We start from the raw sequence: 20,400 nt of genomic DNA, 5'->3' as shown, positions 1-20,400 counted from the left end.
AGACCTAAAGAAATCTCACACCTTTATATAGCCAAGCAGATACCATCCGTTACGTACATGTTCTCAAGATAAATAATAACCCGTCCTGAAGTAAGAGGACTTGACAGCACCACTGGTCACGCGTAGTTCATCTTAAATTTACTTGGTAATAGGGGTGATATCTCTGTTAATCAAGTGGCTTTACCTGGAGAAAGAAAAACTACTCTTACCTTTATGACAAGGGGTCATTTTGCAGTTTGAGCAAGGTGTCTGCTGAAGTTAGGTTCCTACCTTCCCACAGAAAGTGGGAGATTGGGGTGCTATCTGTCTTAATGACTATGTTTCATAGAGATGGTTCCCAGGTCCTTTAGAAAGACATTCCTGGGTCTTAAAACCGAGGAGAGGTTTAATTTTTAAAAAATATTTACATACGTTTCACAGAGAAAGAACTTACATTTGCAAGTGTTCTTAAGTAAATACTCTTCATAAAAGGAAGGCAGGGCGAGGTGAGGCGGGGCATCTCTTCCTTCATTTCCAACGGGGAGAATTTTTTCTTTTTCTATTTGTATTTACTCTTACAGTATCAGTATCATGGCCGTGGATGGCATATTCAAGAACAAAGGCTGAATGATAGGACCCTCAAAGGTTTCCTGGTTTGTGAGTATTCAGGATAAGGACTCTATTTTCAATAATTAACTAATAACCGTCTAGTGATAGGAAAGTGGTCAAAGGGATAGAAATACTATTCTGCATCCTACAGAATAGTGTTTAAAGTTCCATTGTGAACATCTAACTTGGAGGATGAAAATGAAGGGCAGCGTAAGTTTAGAGGATTTCCCTAAAGAACGTGTAATAATTTCCTCCTCTTGCAAAAGAAAAGCGAAAACCTCATCCTCTTACTGTAAGTATCAGATCGGCATGGCATCTTATTTTACAATGAGTTGGTTACGCATAATTTTATATTGGTTAGAATGATCTTCTTAGGTATTACTAAATACCTAAGAAATATTAAATTCTAAATCTCTAAGAAAAGAGAGGTTTATGGATCCAGGAATAACTTTAGACTCCCCACTTCTCTGACTGTTCCTTAGGTCTAAACAGACCAGTGAAAAAGAAGCTCCTAATTTATATGAAACAGTTCTAGGGCTACTTAGGAGCAGGCTTGATGTTTAAGGAAATAAATGCTGGGGATGTTCAAGACAGGGGAAGAATATCAGAGTATGTCTGGGACTTGCCAACGTTATAAAAAGTGAATAAATGCAGGTCCAACAATAGCCAAGAGGAGAACTTTATTGTGTCCTTCTCCTGCTCTCCCTAAGGCTCCCTTTTCTCACATACGAACATTTTCCCTGTATCTCTTGTATTCCAAGTTTATTTCCACCTTAGAGCCTATAGACACTATGTTCCCAGCAAGCAATGCTCCCCTTCACATCACTTAGGTCTTTGGTCAAACATTAACTCCTCACTACCGTTATCCCTGCTCACTATCTCCCATCCTGCGTACAATACACTGACTGTTTGCCCTGCATTTTTCTCCACAGAGCTTATTATGACCTGATATTTTTCCATTTTAAAATTTATTTTATCTTCCCAATTAAAATATAAGTTGCCTTAAACCAGAAACTTTGGATATCTTATTCACAATATATCTGGGAAATATTGCCCAGGTCAGAGCCTGGGAAAGAAAAAGTACACAAAATCAACTTGAAAAGATAGATATGCAATATAAATCCTGAAAATTGGGAGGTAGAATTCAGAGAAGGGGCCCAAATGGGTAAATTCGTATTGTAATTGTGCCCCCATGTAAAAACTGAGCCTTTAAAAATATCTTTCAACGCCTGTTATTTTAGCATGCTTAATTTTATTTATTTTTATTTATTTATTCATTTATCTTTTTGCGGTACGCGGGCCTCTCACTGTTGTAGCCTCTCCTGTTGCGGAGCGCAGGCTGCGGACACGCAGTCTCAGCGGCCATGGCTCACGGGCCCAGCCGCTCCGCGGCATGTGGGATCTTCCCGGACCGGGGCACAAACCCATGTCCCCTGTATCGGCAGGCGGACTCTCAACCACTGCGCCACCAGGGAAGCCCAGCATGCTTAATTTTATTGAATCATGTAGGTGAGATAAGAAAATGGAAATCAGCTCTGATAAACTATTCTACAACATCCACTCTGCTCATTGGTGAATTTTGAAAGTAGGATTAGAAAAGGCAGGCATCATTGGCTCTGCCTTCTAATCAATTTGTAGTATAAATACTCCAGCACATATGGTCACATAATGGAAGTCATCCATTAGTAGACCTGAATAATCTGTATTAGTTTTTAGTTTGCAAAGTTACTAATGACTTGATATTCCTCTGTTTTTGTTGTAAATATTTAGAATTATGTAATTTTTCCCTCAGCACTTAGCATAGTGTCAGGCAAGTAATAAATATTCAATAGGTATTTGTCACCAGACTCAATGAATAAATGAATGAAAAAATTTTTTTGCTATGAAAAATGAAATTTACAGTTTGCAAAAGGCCAAAACACTGATGATGCAAAAAGGCATTAGACAATGGATTGTGAAGATATGAATAGACCTAATAGCTAGATTGAATAACAAATATTTTTTATTTATATGAAAACATGTTGTATTAAGTCAATCTGTGAGTCAGTCAACAAGCATTCAATGAGCAACTTCTGAGTCCAGTTCTCCACTATGTACTGGATATACAGTAATAACCATATATATGGTTATGGATATACTGAGATTAAGAGTTATAGGCTCAGGACTTCCCTGGTGGTGCAGTGGTAAAGAATCAGCCTGCCAATGCAGGGGACATGGGTTCGATCCCTTGTCCTGGAAGACCCCACATGCCACGGAGCAACAAAGCCTGTGCCCCACAACTACTAAGCCTGTGCTCTAGGGTCCGTGTGCCGCAACTACTAAGCCTGCTTGCTGCAACTACTGAAGCTCGTGCGACTAGAGCCTGTGCTTCGCAACAAGAGAAGCCACCGCAATGAGAAGTCCGTGCACTGCAATGAAGAGTAGCCCCCTCTCACTGCAACTAGAGAAAGCCCATGCACAGCAACAAAGACCCAACGCAGCCCCCCAGATGAAGAATATGTATATGTGTAACTGATATAACTGATTCACTATGCTGTACAGCAGAAACTAACACAACATTGTAAATCAACTGTACTCCAATAAAAAATTTTTTTAAAAAGAGATATAGACTGAACACAAAGGCATGCATTTTTTTTCAAGCTCCATGGACAGTAGTATTTCTAGATTTTTGCTATCTGATAAAGGACACACACACATACACACACATGCATATTATAGTACTCTAGACCAACAAACTGTGGTTAAATCCAACACATTTCACAACAAACTGTGGTTAAATCCAACACATTTCACTCTATTTTTAATTCACTTTTAGCTTTTAATGAAAATGGAAAACTAGGCAGTTCTTACCATTCTCTGATTTACACATATAAATTAAACATTTAATCGATATAGTCCCAAATTTTGATTCATAATAAGCTGTAGAGAAAGAATAGAGTATATGAAATAGGGTATAAAAGACAAAGTGTAATATTTAGAATCCCTTTATCTGTAATTAGATGTTTAAATTTCTAATAATGTTTCTTAGTAAAGATTTCAGAAGAAAAATAATTTATTGTAATAATCAATGTCTTAAAATCAATGTCTTGGTATAATTTGAGATGGGGAACTTCATTTCTTGAAACCACATTGTTAGGTTATAACAGCATTCAGAAAACCATTTTAGCAGCAATCTGACGGTCTAGCAGTGTGAATCATATAGTGAGTACAATCTTATGGGATAATTGATTAAAAACACTGAATTAATTAAGAAAGCTGAGATAGGTTTTTTTATTATACAATGTACTTCCTTTTTCATGTTTTTTTGTCACTCCTTAGATATCTTTTATAAACTAACAGAGCTACTTGAGATTAAAGGATGAAACTCTCCTTTGGGGACCAATTACAGGATGACATTAGTCTGTTAAATTGACCTCAGCGAGGATGAATTCTAGCCTCAGCAATGAGAGGATATGTGATACCAGGAGCTGCATCGAAACAGCAACATCTATGATACATATTGTCATGTGCCACAAATTTGAATAGCTATAAAACACAGTATATGAATAGCTATAAAACACAGTATACAGAAAATATCAAATTCACATCTAACATTCCTTACCCTTCTGTTCACTCTTTAAAGATACTCAAATGATTAAATTTCAGCACAAGATTTTGAAATTTAAAATTTTCTTGCAATCATTATTGGCAATAATCTTGTCAAATATTATTTATCTACCACAATGTTTGACAAAATATTTAGTCAAATGTTTTTATCAGTTGTTCGTGACATGTTCAAACACATTCAAGGATAACTGTCATAACAAACAATTATTCTATTTGGACATGACATTATTTGAATGAAACATTGCAAATATAATAGTGCATTTGTCACAAAATCCAACTCAAATAGATTTAAGCAAAATAGGCAATTATATCATTTAAATGGAAAGCCAAGAATTGTAATGTCAGCAGTTCTGTTTTAATCTGGGTGTCAAACACTGTCACCAGAAACAGTCCCTTCTCTTTATCTCATACTTCTATTTTTTGGCTTTTCTCCAGCATCTTATGAAGGCAGAATTACTGCGCTCAGTCCCAATTCGAAGTCTTTCTAGGTAGCAAGCAGCAAAACAGGAGGGCTTCTATTCTAGTATATTATCATACATCTTCATGGTTTACTTTGCTTACAAAGTGGATAATATGTCTATTCCTGAAATTACCATTGTGGTCAGGAGCTAGCTCTATACAGATTTACTAAGACTGTGTCATCTTGTGTTTCACCAGTAAAAACACTGTGGATAAGAGGATTTGGTTCTTGGCTTGGCTAAATATAGATTACATGTCCCAAGCCTGGTGCCAGGGACAGAGAACCACATTGTTCTTCTGGACTCTAAGAGTGGGCTGACAGGAGACATTTCCAAAAAGGAATTGAGGATGTTAGGTAGGCCCAAACCAAAGTATTCTGTCTTACGAATGGTATTTATAGTGAATAATTTAATACTCAGCCAGTGCATGGAAAGTACACCTTAGAAATGATGCTAAATTACAGAAAAGAGTTAAATTATTAGTTAAGAATAAAAAGTATTCTTTAAAATTTTATAAATGCACATGAAGATTTTAAAATGTTTAAGGGAACATTCCCTATCAAACATCAAATAATTAGAGGGATATAAAATATCCCTATCTTTGAAATTATATTGAGGTATAAAATATCTCCTTTGGATAAGTCAATTTGGAATAAATGGATGAGGTTATTGTATATAATCACTGACTTTGTAATATATTCTTTGGTATGAACCTTTTTTATTATTAATAAAACACAGATACAGAAAAAATTTGCACAATAAAATATAGTTGAATGAATTTTTATGAGGTGAATACTATTCTAACCAATACCAGTTAAAGAAATAAAACTTTGGCAACTATCCATGAAAAGCCTCCCTGTGTCCTGTCCCAATATCGAGTCCTCCCTTTCCTACATAACTAACCACAACCCAGTCCTTTTTAGTCATCAATTCTTACATTTCTTTATAGTTTTACCATCTAAATGTGTAAACCTAGACTCTAAAGTTCTTAGTCGTTATTTTTAAGGTATATTTTAATTTACAGATTCACCCTCCATTCGTTGACTTCTTTCTTATACCTTATCTAATGATGCGCTTGTACCCTTTGGCCTGTAGAGTTTCCCATGGTCTGGGTTTTGTTGATTACGTACTCATGTTGCATGTTCCTCTGTCCTTTGTAGTTCCTGAGCATTGACATATAGGCCCAGAAGTTAGGTAGGACTCCAACTGTATTCCTTTATCCAGATTTGGGGAGATGCAATGTTCTTTCATGAGGAATCTCATAAGTTTGCTATTCCTTCTTTTTATGACATTAGTAGTCATAGGTGTTCATTGACAGATCCATTGATTTGTAAGGTTGACAATTGGTAATATTGTAATCCTGTCATATATTTTTATTTATATACAGAATAATTTTATAAATAATTACTTATCCTCCTTTGTTTATGCAGTGGTATGTCTCATAGAGATAAGGCAGTATAAATATTTCATTTGTTTGTATGTTTTGTTCTCTATATTTGAAGGTATTAAAATTGTTGCTTATTATTCTATAAAGGTTAATTTTTAAAATATCTTTATAAACTGATGTATTTGAACACATTTGATAGGTTTTAATTCACTGCAATTACTATTTTTAATGAGCTCAAATGGTGTTGTCTTTGATAGCAGAAAACTTTTCAGGCTGGTTTTCTAACCTTTTGACAGTACCCCAATGCACATTGAAAGCTTTTTGATATTTGATTTAACAGGAAACTCCAGGCTAATCTTACACATTTTCTTTTTGCAGAACCGGAGTAGTCATTTCTCTAAGAAGCACTACTTTCTTTATGTATGAGATGGCATCTTATGACCACAATCCCATCTCTAGGAATGTTAATTGCTACTGTGTTGATCACTATTTCTAGGCATTTCGGTTGTTATATATAGGAAAATATATGATACACACACACTAAAATACTAGTGCTCATACAGGTAGCTTCAATTGAAACACTGAATTACAAGCTTTTTATTGAAACACCTCTGTATTGCATCTGTATCTCCTTTTTTCCACACTGAAAATCTTGGTTCTCAAGGATACAGGGATTGAAGAATTAGCATATCCCATAAAATGTACACACCATGGCAAATTGAAGAATAACAATATTAGTACTCTCATTTCGTATCACTTAGGGTTCTCTAGAGAAACAGAACAAATAAGACAGACAGATACATAGATAGATAGGTATAGATATAGATACAGATATTAGGATATAGGTTAGGATGGAGATATATATATATATATTATATATATATACACACATATATAATCAACATGACTTATTACTGTTGATGTTAATCTTGATCACCTGACTGAATTCATTATGTTTTTTTCTTTTTAAAATTACTCTTTTTTCTCCCTTTCCATACAGTAAACTTTGGGAAGAAGTACTATGTGCAGCCAACTCTTCCCTGATATTATTTATTTATTCAATTATTTACTTATATCAGTATAGATTCATGGATATTTACTGTATACTTTGGCTTACAATCCAATACCACTGTATTTTGTAGCTCAAATTGTCCAGCTTTGGCCATTTGCAACTCTTTCACTCGTTTCTTTGATAAATATACTTTTGGGGGGTAAATATTTTCTTACTTTCTGTTATTAAAATATACTGCAGGTTTATATTGTTATCTGCTGTCCCAGTCCTAGAATCCTAGCCATTTTTCTAGAAGCCCTGGTCCACTTTCATTGGAGAATGACATTAAAAACAGCATTCTAGGCAATGGATGTGCTTGTTGCTGCTGGGATGTCATGGCTTCCAGAATGTGCTTCCAACAGAAGGAAATATATGTGTATATGCTAACCTGTGTATATACACGTATTCATGAATATTTTAAATGTATCCATCTGTATGTACAGTAACACGAGTTTATACTGATGTCGCTAGCACTAATCTATTACCACTTGATGGTTCAGTTTATCTATAATCTCTCACTCCAAAAATGAGAAACTTGGCTCTAGTTAGTAAGATTTGTTTATTTTTTATATACCTTGGTTATGAGAATATGCATTACACCATTACTTCTTTATATTGCAGATGTGTGGACATATCGCTTATCCTTTATGGGTTGACCATTTTTATTGCCATGGCTTAATTTACTGTTGTGGCTTCTGTGGCACTTTGATTTTTTAGACAGTGAATGTCTAATTAATACTTAATAAATTATAATTTTTAAGTCATTTTAATGAAATAGATGGCTAAAATAATTTTTTAAGATATGCTTAATTTGAAGTAAATTTGAACTACCAGATAATTATATGTGTAAATTCTCTACAAATGTGTTAAATTTATATCATGCAAATATGATCATGTTACATGCCTTAGAAAGATAGCTAGTGATTTTTGATAGCCATAATTACTGAAGATTAAAAACTTAGAGTGAAACACAATTGTAATATCTCCTTAACTATACAAATATATCTTTAATATTGCCAACTTTCAATATCACCTCAATTTTTCTTGTGTATTAAGAAAAGTTTGGCATTATTTGATTTAACAAAATCATATACCCCAAATTATATTCTCCTGTTACTCTTCCAAGCTTCACTGCTGATTATTTGCTTATATTATATTTGACATAAATGTTATATCATTCCCTTTCAGGTGAATCGAGGCTGTAGGTAGCCTGAATCTGTCAAAATGATCCTGATAAAAAGCAGATTTCAGAAAGTTATTTTTTCTTATCTAATTCTTTTTAGCAGATGCTTCTAAAATAATAAGTATACTCCCTGGAGATAATTAAGCACAGTGAGATTTTAACATAATTATTTGAAGATATATAGCATTTTAAGATTGATCCTTTAAAATGATGTTCATTGTAAATGTATATATGGCTATTTATGTGAGGAATATAAAGTCAAGTATGGATTTTATTGTGATTATGTATATAAATCTGCAATATTTATTATAAAAAGAACATGTTCTAAATTTAGAGAGTTCAAAGGAATGAATTTGAGGAACTGGTTAGCAATAATAAATAAGTTTTTTCTTTTTCAGTTTGAGATGTCCAGATAATTTTTTTTACCATCAAATATACTTAAATATGTTTGCAGCTGTTTACTTTTATGCTTATGATTTATAAAGAATATGTTCTGATCAGGCTAAGCCTCTCTTTTTAGACTATTGTCAGTTAATGAATGTGGAAGGAAAAATTAAATGAACAAAATCACCATTTTGCAAAAATTGATGTGGAAAAGTAGCATGAATGAATGCTAAAAAATTTAGGTCAAATGTTAGTAAGAAAATTATTCTTCGTAGCATGCTAAAGTTTACCAACAGATTATTTGTTGGTCATAGGGAAAAAGAAACTTTACCACCTAGGAATCCAGTTTTCAGCAATTAAAGCCACCAACAAAATTAACTTTCCCAATCACAGGACAACCAGATACTTTATTCCTCTTGATTGATATAACATGAAGTACACTCTATATGAAGTTTTGTTATTTTTTTTGGAAAAAAAAACAAAGGGAAAAATAATAACTAAAATTTTAGTGTTAATTCACAGTTTATAGAACATATGGGGGTAGAGAAAAAGGCCAAAAATCAACAGAGGACACAATAAGATAATTCAGAATACAGGGGATTCAAGACAACTGGACTCAGACTTTCAGCAAGTCAATAGAAGGAAAATTGGGTGCAGGTGATATTCAAAATTAAAACAGATTTAAGAGACATAACCTCTAAATGTACTATGTGTACTTTGATTAGAACATACCAATTGTAATATGTATAGTGTACATAGAGAAAAGTCAGAAAAAAAGCTTAAATATGGGCTGGGTATAAGATGCGATTATTAAATTATTGCTGTTAATTTTGTTAAAGTTGATAATGACACTTTGATTTTATAAGAAAATATCTATACTTTTAGAGAGGCATAATCAAGTATTGTGGAGTAAAGTGCCACAATATTAAAAACATGCTTTATAAAACTTCAGCAACAACAAAAAAGTAGATTAAGCAAATATGGCAAAATGTTAAATTATTACTTCAAAGCAATAGATACATGAGAGTTAATTATAATATTTTCTGTCATTTAGATATGCTCATTTAAAAATAAAATTTAAAAAGAAAAAAATGGGAATAAAAAGTAAATACTATTTTCTTATTGTATCTATAAAGAATATTTTTCTCACATTTTAATCAAGATTTTTTTCTGAATTTTACTCTGATGCTTGATTAAAAAACTAACCAACAAACAAAAATTTAAAAATCCAGTGTATAAACCTAATAGTCCAAATTTAAAAAAATTTTTCTTTTAATTCAATGTTCTCAGTGAAGTCAGACTTAGAACCAAAGAGTGGAATTACAGGCCTGGGATCTGAAGAAAATGGACTCCCAACTGGTACAGAAAAGCCAAGTTTAAGCTGTTAAACTTGGTGATAGGCACACTGAAAGCAAAATAAAATGAATCTGTGAGTCAGTCTCCACATTTGGAACTCTGGAAAACCACTAAGTATGCCTTACTTGTTGGTTGTGAAGAGTAAAATAATTGTGCCTATAAAGTGCTTAAAACAATGCCTCATACATGCTAGTATACATGCATGTATGCATACATACAGAATACATGCTAGTATTACCTTATTATTATCCATATTGTCATTCATTATCCTTGTAGACAGTGTTCTATAGAAAGTTAAGTAAAAGACCACAAATAATTCATAGTTCCAGATATGAATTAGCCAAAAGGGTTTTTTGCAAACTGGAAAAGAAGAGAGAGGCCATTAAGCAGTGAAGCAAAAGTCTTCTTGTTTCCTCAGTCAAATAAGTGCTAGATAAAAATGACCAGAAAATACATGGATACATAAATAAACTTTGCTACTAGTCACTGATTACATATTTAGATTGCACAGAATTCTCTTGACAGTCTAGAAATCTTGCTTGATTAATAGCACATTGGAAAAATGCATACACATCTAAATAATACTAAAATATATTTTTCAAATGATGTTAAATTTTTCTTTTTATTGAAAGTAAATGTAGTTTTAGCTAATCTATGTGTCAAAAAATTATTTCATTCTAATCTTTGTTTTTATACCTGTAATTTTATTATTTATTTTCTAAATAAGAGATTATCTGATACGCAAATCAAATCTTGTGTGTATAAGGTGTGTATCATGACACTATTTATTTTTCTAGTAGTTTGTTCCCTAAGAAATCCTGCAGTTTCCAATTTCTCCTTCTATTATTCCCAATCTTGAAAGATTAACTTTATATAAACAAATGATTAATTAATTAAATATTAAAACATATATATTTAAACATATAAATAATATGTGTATAAAATGATATATATGTATATATATATATATATATATAGATAGAGAGAGAGAGAGAGAGAGAGAGAGAGACAAAGCCTGGTCCAAAATGACTGCTGTCTACACTAAATTTTTCTATCTATATCTCACCTAAAAAATCTGCTCAACCAAGTTAAACCCTTTTCCCTTCTAAATCTGTGAGGTTTATCTCTGCTTTGATATTCTTCCCTTTCTCCCCAATTCATGTTCACGTACTATTTCAAGTCAATTTCCAGTGTACATTACAAAACCGATTTACGTCATCACAGTATACCAGGAGCTCTCATTCATCTGATACCTGTATAGCAGTACTTCCTAAACGAGTAACTGAAAGTTTATCAGACTGTTGGGTAATAGCTGTTAATTTCTCCTTTTAACATTTCCACAGGAGAGACTTCAGATGTCACCATTCTTCTTACTGAGAGTGTCACTGTGGAAACCCTGTTTTCCCTATGCATCCTCCCCTTTCACTTCCCCAAGGTAAGAGAAATATACAATTTAATTTATATTTCTACCATTTTTAGGGTGATGTATCCCAGGGAGCGTTTTTTTCCTGCTTCCTTTAAAATTTAACACAGTAGGTGCTCTAGCCTTGCTGCCCCTTCCCTCCAGAGAGGTCCTTCTGGAGATACTTGGGGGGAATACACCATTATCTTGCTAATCCATCATAGCTAGTCATGTGATTTGATTTTGAAATAGAAAATAATAGCACCAACTTCATTATCTAATTCTGTTCTAACTAGATGGTCATTGATAGAGCTTATATGTTGATATTGCTTTGTCTTTTTATGTGTCCTCTCCCAACCAGAACCTTAGAGTGGGAAAAACTGTTTGGCAGCTTTATGTTTCATGGATTTACATCTTCCAAAATAATTTATAATCACATTTGCTTCCCTTAACCTATACTTTACATGTAGTGGGGACTTCTCTGGTGGCACAGTGGTTAAGAATCTGCCTGCCAATGCAGGGGACACGGGTTCGAGCCCTGGTCTGGATCCCACATGCGTGGAGCAACTCAGCCTGTGCGCCGCAACTACTGAGCCTACGCTCTAGCGCCTGCAAGCCACAGCTACTGAAGGCCACATGCCTAGAGCCCGTGCTCCGCAACAAGAGAAGCCACCACAATGAGAAGCCCGTGCACCACAAAGAAGAGTATCGCAGGCTCGCTGCAACTAGAGAAAGCCCGCGCACAGCAACGAAGACCCAATGCAGCCCAAAATTAATTAATTAATTAATTTTAAAAAAATGTAGTGGGCATTAAATAAATGTGTGGAGTTTGCATAAATGGATTCTAGTTTTGCATTATAAGGAACCCTATCTAATCCTATCCTATCTATTCTGTATCTATTTAATCATTTAATGTCAGCCATATTAAACACGGATGAAATATAGTTATAGTAGAAGCTTTGGGGTCGGCCTTCTCTGGTTAATTTCTGGCTCTATGTCATATAAATTTACTTTGTTTATTTACCTTGCAGAAAATCTTACTTTATTTATCTTACAGAAATTTGTTGTAAGGAGGAAATAAAATAATAGAAGTAAAATTCCAAGTATTATATCAGGTGCAGAATAGCTGGTTTATAGTTTAAGGAATTTTTATATGCCAAATTCTCTGCTTAATGACTCAGGTCATTTCTCTAAATTTTCTCTCAACTATTTGATAGAGGCTCTATTATTATTGTCATTTTACAGATGATAAATTTGACACAAAGATGATTAAGTAAGTTTCTTAAATCCTACATTATTAAGTCATTTCAAGAGCCCTGTAATCACTACCCTATAAAGTGCTTAATAAATATTCACTCTTTATCTTTTTGCTTAGGTTCAGGTTCTATGCTACATCTTGATGATACCAAGATGAGTAAGAAAAAATTGCTGATATTCTAGTGGAGAAAAAGAAGATATAGAAAAGAGTCGATTTTTACAACATTTTTCATCCATTCTTGGTACTGAAATCTGATATTGGCAGAAAACATACTATGCCCCAAAGGTACATTATATTCCAAACTTATCCATATACACCTCTAGGTAATTACATTATATTCCAATTTCAAGTTAAATTGCTAGTATGAAGTATGGTGTTTATTTTGACATCAAAAGTAGGTGAATATCTTTATCACAAGGAAATAAGATTTTACTTAGTTTCAATTATGTCCACATAGACAAAGTGAAATGGGTGACAACTTGAGAAGATGAGGAAAGGGAATTGTTGAGAGAATTTTAAAAAGCAGGCTCACACAGTTTCATAACACTATAAAATTTCCCAAACTCCTTAACTTGTGTGCTGTTTCTTATTCTCAGAAAACTTTTAAAAAGGAGTACGAAAGTGTAGAACAATTAATCAGTTAGCAATTTATAAATTAATCAAATTTATAATTTATAATCTATAACTATAAATTATATAATAATGTATAATTTATAATTTACTTACTGATGTTAGGTGTGAGGGTTGGTAATGGATGGAAGGTAAAGGAAGTTCTGTTAAAGGTTCAAGTTTTATTGACTGGTGTAAGACCAGTTATGTTAATAAGGACACACATCAATTTTACAAACCCAAGTATTAAGATAAAAGGTAGTAATAATAATTATATATATACATATTTTTTTATTTTTTTGGGGTACGCGGGCCTCTCACTGTTGTGGCCTCTCCCGTTGCAGAGCACAGGCTCCAGACGCACAGGCTCCGGATGTGCAGGCTCAGCGGCCATGGCTCACGGGCCCAGCTGCTCCACAGCATGTGGGATCTTCCGGGACGGGGGTACGAACCCACGTCCCCTGCATCGGCAGGAGGACTCTCAACCACTGCGCCACCAGGGAAGCCCTAATAATTATATTTTGAGAACAGATCCAGAGGCTGGAAAAGGTAAAACCATGGTGTTGAATCAATCTATAGTCTAGTACACTGGTATGTAGGAATTTTGCAAATTTGTTACCATTGGCAAAAAAGAAAAGAAGTCAAATATGTTTAGTTATAGACTGGTAAATGAAATGTTTTGGCGGGTTATGCCCAAAATGGAGAAAATCAAGTAAAAATTTATTTCTAAGTGTATGGAACTTTCAAAACATTGAACGCAATATGTTAAAGCAATTGCAAAATGGCTACATGCATTATAAGTAAATCAAATATATCTATTCTACTGTTGTCAGAGGAATTTGAAAAAAAATCTTAAGTATATTTTCTCTTGAAGATATGTTACAAAGTAGAAGTAAATAACATGAGCAATAATTTGTAAGAAATACTCAGCTATGCAGTATGCCCCTTGGGATTTTCACACAAAACAAGATAATACTGAAAAAACTATTGAACATAGTTTGTCTGTGAGGAGAACATGCAACCCATAGCTGAATTTTTTAATGGAATAAGCAAGCAAATATGCATCTTATTTTCAGGTTTTGTGTGTGTGTGGTTGGTTAATGGGTTTAAAATGCAAAAAGGTAAGGCATAATATAATTTGGTAGCAGCAAGATCTGAATCACTATATACTAAAATTTCACCTGTATTTTCCCAAACATACCTTACATCCATCTTTTAGACTATACAGTGCCCATTCTAATACTTCTATGTAACCAACACAAATGTATGCTTGACTCAAGAAATATAAGTTATCTATATGTGGACAGAGGAAAACACTTAAATTCAGTAATGGCTTTCAACACTAATGAACTGGATCCTTCCCAACCAGTGGAGGAATTTGATTTACCAAAGCTGTTAAGACACATACAGTTCTACGCACATATAAACATCTAAGCAGACGCGTGTTTCAACCATGAAAGAGAATACGTTCAAGTGGACAAAAAAGTCAGGAGACTAGACCCATACAATTGACAATTCTACAAATCCCTTTTTGTAATTAATATGTATTGATCCTTCCTAGATTAAAAGTATTCTTTGTGCCACCGAGGCAATAGCAATGAACAAAGCAGCTAGGGTGTTAGTACTCAAAGCTCATAGGGACTGTATGGCACAGGGAATTGTACTCATTATTCTGTAATCACCTGTATGGGAAAAGAATCTAAAATAGAATGGCTATATGTATATGTATAACTGATTCACTTTGCTGTGCAACTGAAACTAACATAACATTGTAAATCAAGTATACTGTAATAAAAAAAGTCAGTGTCACATTGACTCAAGTTATCTATGAATGTCTGCATTTAGTAACCTCATTAAGTAGATATCAGATTGGTGTAAGATGAGAGAAAAGGAAAGCTCTTGACAGTAGCATTGGTACCAGGGAAAAGTGTAAGTAGCCTTCCTTGTAGTCTAACAAGCTTGAAAATTCTAGACCTTCAGAAAACATTTCTTAATCAAGCAAGATAAATGAGTACATGCCAAAGCAAAAGTCAGTCAGAGTGACAATAACTCACTAATGTGGTGTAAAAAGAGAAAACAGAAAAATAAAGGAAACTCACGCCTACAATACTATAGATTTGGTAAAGCACGTACACAACAAAATAAGGCAAAAGATAAAACAATTCTTTTTTCTGAGCAACATTTCGTCTTCAACTAAAGGTATCTGAATGAAAAACAAAGTATTTTCAAATGTTCATATGCTGTCCTCAAGGTATTTCAGAAGAGACGAAGATTAATCGACATCTAAGTCATTGCTAAAGTTTGAAGGGTGACTTTTAATTTGTTTTTTAAAAAATCAGAATTTTGTTGAAATAATTGAGCTTGCAATGCGTGTATGTATATACGTGTGTGTGTGTATATCTACACACACACGTATATACATACACACACATACGTACATATAGACATGCATACATATATGCACTTGCCCCAGCTCTTATTCTGGGGCAAGATGAGTTCACTTCAAAGGCATAGTCTTTTTGTAGTTGCAATTGTTTCAGTGAGCTTTTAGTGATATCTCTAAACACTAGATGGTTGGAACGCCCATGTCCTCTGAACAGTGTGAACCATCCATTCGGCTCATAGCCCTCCAGTAGCAATTTTCTCCCAGGCATCACAGTGTTTCACTCTGTACATGCATAGCTATGTATTTGGCCAAACACTTAAAACGACTTCTATGCGGATTTTTGGTACTCTTCTTGCATTTGTTCTATGTAAAATTTTAGTACTCTTATTCTGTTTGCTCTTTTCTCTCCAGAACCCTGATTTGAAATTTTTATTCATCTCCAGACTCCCAAACTTTGATATGTTTCTTCTGCCATTAAGATAGCTGATCTCAGTCAGGATTCCACCTTTTTGGGCTGTTGTATGAAATAGGATCTGAGGCAGGAAGCCATGCTGTATTATACCCCAGCTTACATGCTTTCCTTATCAAATGAATGACAGGCTCGGAGTGTTCTGTGTCCCAGGCCTGAAAAAGTGTTGTTTCATATAATGTGTTTAGTGTTATCTTTGTTTACGATGGTAAGTCCGGATAAGCATTCTTCTATCACGACTGGAACCAGAGCTGCCCAAGTTATGAAGATGTAAAAGAAAAAATTATTCACTTAGTGTATATCTGGCTTCCAGGATTCATGCTTTTGTTCTTGCAATGCTTTAATTCACTTACCTTTGCTATATCGAATTATCACCTGTCTTTAGCAAAAGTCTCATATTCTTTATCTTCTTTGATGCTTTTTGTGATTACTCCGTCCTATTTTATATGTAAATTCTTATATCTATTTTTTGCTATACAACCTAATTTGAAGTAATCTCACACTGCTTGTTGATATGGCTTATACCATTTTACTGTGCTAAAATATATTCTTTGGATTCCTCAATTATACTAGGTGGTTATGATATCTTCTCATTGTGGGAGAGAATTATGTTTTATATTTATCTCTTTTCTTTCAATAACTACAGAGGCAATGTTCATACATTAACCAACCAAAATATTTAGTAATTAATTTGAATTCCCATAAATTTCTAGACAATTATATTTTCTTATCTATATTTGTAAAAAAATTAATAAAATTACACACTTAAGATCAATGACCACTAGCTTTTAAATTGCCTCATGCTTTTATTTCTCCAATATCATTGGATATCCATTAGACAAATAATTTCTTTTTAATTATAAAATGTTTGCAATGAAAATTCCTTACACCCAATACCCTTATTTTTCAAGATACGGAAACTGAGTCTAAGGGAGGTTTAATCTTGTCAGAGACCACAGAGCTACTTATTGACAGAGCTATGGTTAGAAACTGGTTTTCCAACTTCCAACTGAATGCTATTTGTACTAAACAGTCTATGCGGGACCTTCAGATATGATTTATGAAGAAACAGAATATTTTTAAAACCTAGTTCAAAGAAAGTACATAAATCACTTCAAATATTTGTAAATTTAGAACAGAAAATTGTGCACTTATTTATTCTTTTGGAATAATTTTATAACAATTTACTGAATAGTCTGAACTTCAGGTTAGATTTAAAAATATTTTCATTTTTCTCCATTCACCCTCACTCTACTCTGAGTACTTTTTCTTCCTTATTGAGTAGAAGATCTTATCAGTGTTTAGGAAAATACCATAATTTTCCTAGAGTTTTTTGTTATGTAAAAAACTTCAGTTGTTTCTAGTTATGAACTCTAATCTCATATGCAATTTAAATATGATGCCTTCTCCCTGGCACTGAGCACTGGGGTGAATAGGAGTGTGTCTTATTTTATTCTTTCCTTTCCTCAGCTTTGAGGGGAGGGTGCATTGTCTATCTGAGACATGCACCTTTTCCTCCTTCATCTTCTAGGTTACTTGGGTTTAGACAAGGAAGAGAAGAAAAAAAGGTAAGTGTCTCTGTTGCTTACAACTTTGCTGTCCTTTCGGTTGATTGTGTTAACATTTCTGGCTTCTTCCTTTTGTGCAGAAGATAAGAAATGCTAATTTTTTTGAGAGGAGTATGTGAATGACTTGGGAGTTTCCTAGTAAACATTTCAAAATCATGTTTCCTTGATGTGCTGATTCCAACTGATTTCATCTCTCCATCTACCTCATCCTGCACACTCCCATCCCACCTAAGACTATTACTATCCTCTTGAATGGGTATTAGCAAGATGAAAAATGAGTGCAACCTTGGGAGAATTCTGAGGACTCAATAACATAATTGAGTAAGAGTACCTAGCATACAGAAGACTGTCCCTATAATTTACTGCAGAAATTTCAAAATCAGAATTTTCAGTGATAGTCAAAGCTAAACACAAAATTGTTATAGTGGTCTAAAAACAAATATTTCTTGAATATGAAAAAAAATAAAACAACCTCTTCATGGCAATGATTTTTACCTTTTAGCCTTTTAAATTAAATTTTAATTTGAAATATAATGTTCCTTTTATAATTTATGCTCACTTGTTAAAATGATCACGATCATCATAGCTTATTTGTCCTTAGTGACTAATTATCCCCCATGTTTGTTGGAAGGTTTCATGGGAAGAAAGTGAAGCTGAATCTTTGTGTAAGTATAGTTTCTCTGCAGCTCTTCAGTCTTCACCTATTGTATGGGCGGGGAAAGCAGGGATCTTCCTGATTACTCAGAATGTAATTCTTTTTCTTTATGTTTTGGCATGTAACTGCTTTATGACTTCTCAATATTAGGTATTGAATCATATATTTACTTGCTTTCTATAATGCCTGCCATAGTGTGGAGGCATTGTGGGTCTCTATTAATTATGTATTCATTTAAAAATTATTATCTGCAGTAGAAATCCTCTGGTGGTTTTACACTATGTCATAATCATAGGGAGAACTTATATACTTAGAGCAAATTGATGTTGGAGATGATGGAAATGAGGTAGTTTAGTTCTAAAGAGCATCATCATTTATGATGATGATTTATATAAGAAAATTAGGAATAACCTCTTGAGTTGATCACTACATGTTTATTGTCTAAGTTGAATAAGTTTTAAAAAACCTCTTGGCTTTAGTTATATCTATACTACATCAATTTATGTGTATCTATCTATCTATGTATCTATCTATGTATCTATCATCTATCATCTATATATCTGTCATCAACATAGCTGAAGCAGATTTCCCCCAGTGGCACTATGCCCTAATTTCAGGAAAATAGCTTCCAGTGCATCCTGTCTTGTTTGCCACAAGCCACATTACCACTGGAGAATGTCAGACTGTGAATTTTGCATTTGGGTGAATAGGTACTGATCTGAGTTCTTGGGACTAAAGAAGACAATCTCAGAAAAACCTAAAGAGTGGAGGGTCTCATGTATTATAGCCCCCGGGGAATGTCAAGGGTCTATTCCTTGGCATTTTCCTGCTAGAGAGTTACAGTCTTTAGAAATTTACATAGCTTCTGCACTAAGTACAAAAGAACAGTGCCCATGTGAAGTGAGGAAATGATACACACCCTTCCATATAAACCATCGGCTATCTCAAATGATGAAAATGAAAGATCTGGGATTTTCAGAATGGTTTTTTCCCTTGAATGTTAAAGTCATTTTTCCTCTTGGAAGATGATCTTTTAGGAAATATTTTGAACCATATTTACCAGGAGAAAAGTATCTTATTTTTGTTATTAAAGAAAAAAGAGCTCCCTTACTTTAGTGATGAAAAAACTGGTCTTGTATTATCCAAATGCATTTAATATGCAAAGATATTCAAAGAGCCTGCTAGCAGTACAGATTACCATAAATTAGTGGATTTGAAAGAAGAAATGCATTGATTTGATGCTTGCAAAAATGCAATAAATTTATAGGAACTGAGCAATTTGATACTTACGCTTATGTCTTCTGTGCCTTGTAATTCTAAACAGATATTCTGTTAGTATCATATAGCAAGAATACATAATTATCTTTTCTATTATGATGATTTGGGGCATTTCAATAGTACTAAAATGCCATAGATACATTTTTCCTAATTTTATAGTAATAACAAAACAACTGCAAATACAAATATGATAGAATATTTTAATTTGCATGCACTGCATGATGAATCACAAGCCAACATTGTTGGTTTTTTCCTATTATTACATGAGAACTGTAAGTGACAAGTACTTAAAATCTGTGATAGATTAAAAGAGTATGAACGGGAAAATGTGGAAAGTAGAATTATGATTTTTTTAGGTTACAATAGAATTACAAAGTAGAAAAACCCTGGACAAAGGATAAAGAGACTGTGCTCTGTTAATAACCAGTTCTGTGATCTTTATAAAGTAAATCATGTTTCCTAAAGCTCAGTTCATTCAACTGTAAAATGATAGCTTAAGGTTGAAAGAAAAGAACATGGATGGTATTTTTAGATATAAAATGTAATATATAATAATTTCATGAAGTATAGGAAATGCGACCACAATCAATCCTTAACCTGAGTTCTCCTTCATCTTTCCATCCCTCCATCATATGTGCCTGTTCTTTTCTCTACTATTACTCGACATATATAAATGAAACCTTTTTTCATAACACTCAAACAGGAGCAATTTGATGTCATGTTTTCTCAGTTTAAAAATACTTACTGAATAGAATTTTATTG

General features: G+C 33.6%; 1 long non-coding RNA gene across 1 annotated transcript in view; it reads left to right on the top strand.

The window, feature by feature from the left end:
* The window catches only part of LOC136792777 (uncharacterized), a 75,763-nt gene extending 63,491 nt beyond the window's left edge, over positions 1–12,272 (top strand). The window contains exons 2-3 of the long non-coding RNA XR_010837160.1: positions 11,357–11,448; positions 11,936–12,272. This is a non-coding gene — a long non-coding RNA (uncharacterized lncRNA). The remainder of the gene's footprint in view (positions 1–11,356; positions 11,449–11,935) is intronic.
* The last annotated feature ends 8,128 nt before the right edge of the window (positions 12,273–20,400 follow it).

The sequence above is a fragment of the Kogia breviceps genome, chromosome 16, assembly GCF_026419965.1.
Source record: "Kogia breviceps isolate mKogBre1 chromosome 16, mKogBre1 haplotype 1, whole genome shotgun sequence".
NCBI classification, from domain to species: Eukaryota; Metazoa; Chordata; class Mammalia; order Artiodactyla; family Physeteridae; genus Kogia; species Kogia breviceps.
Note: the sequence above shows the minus strand (reverse complement) of the source record. Positions and strands in the feature narration are given on the sequence as shown.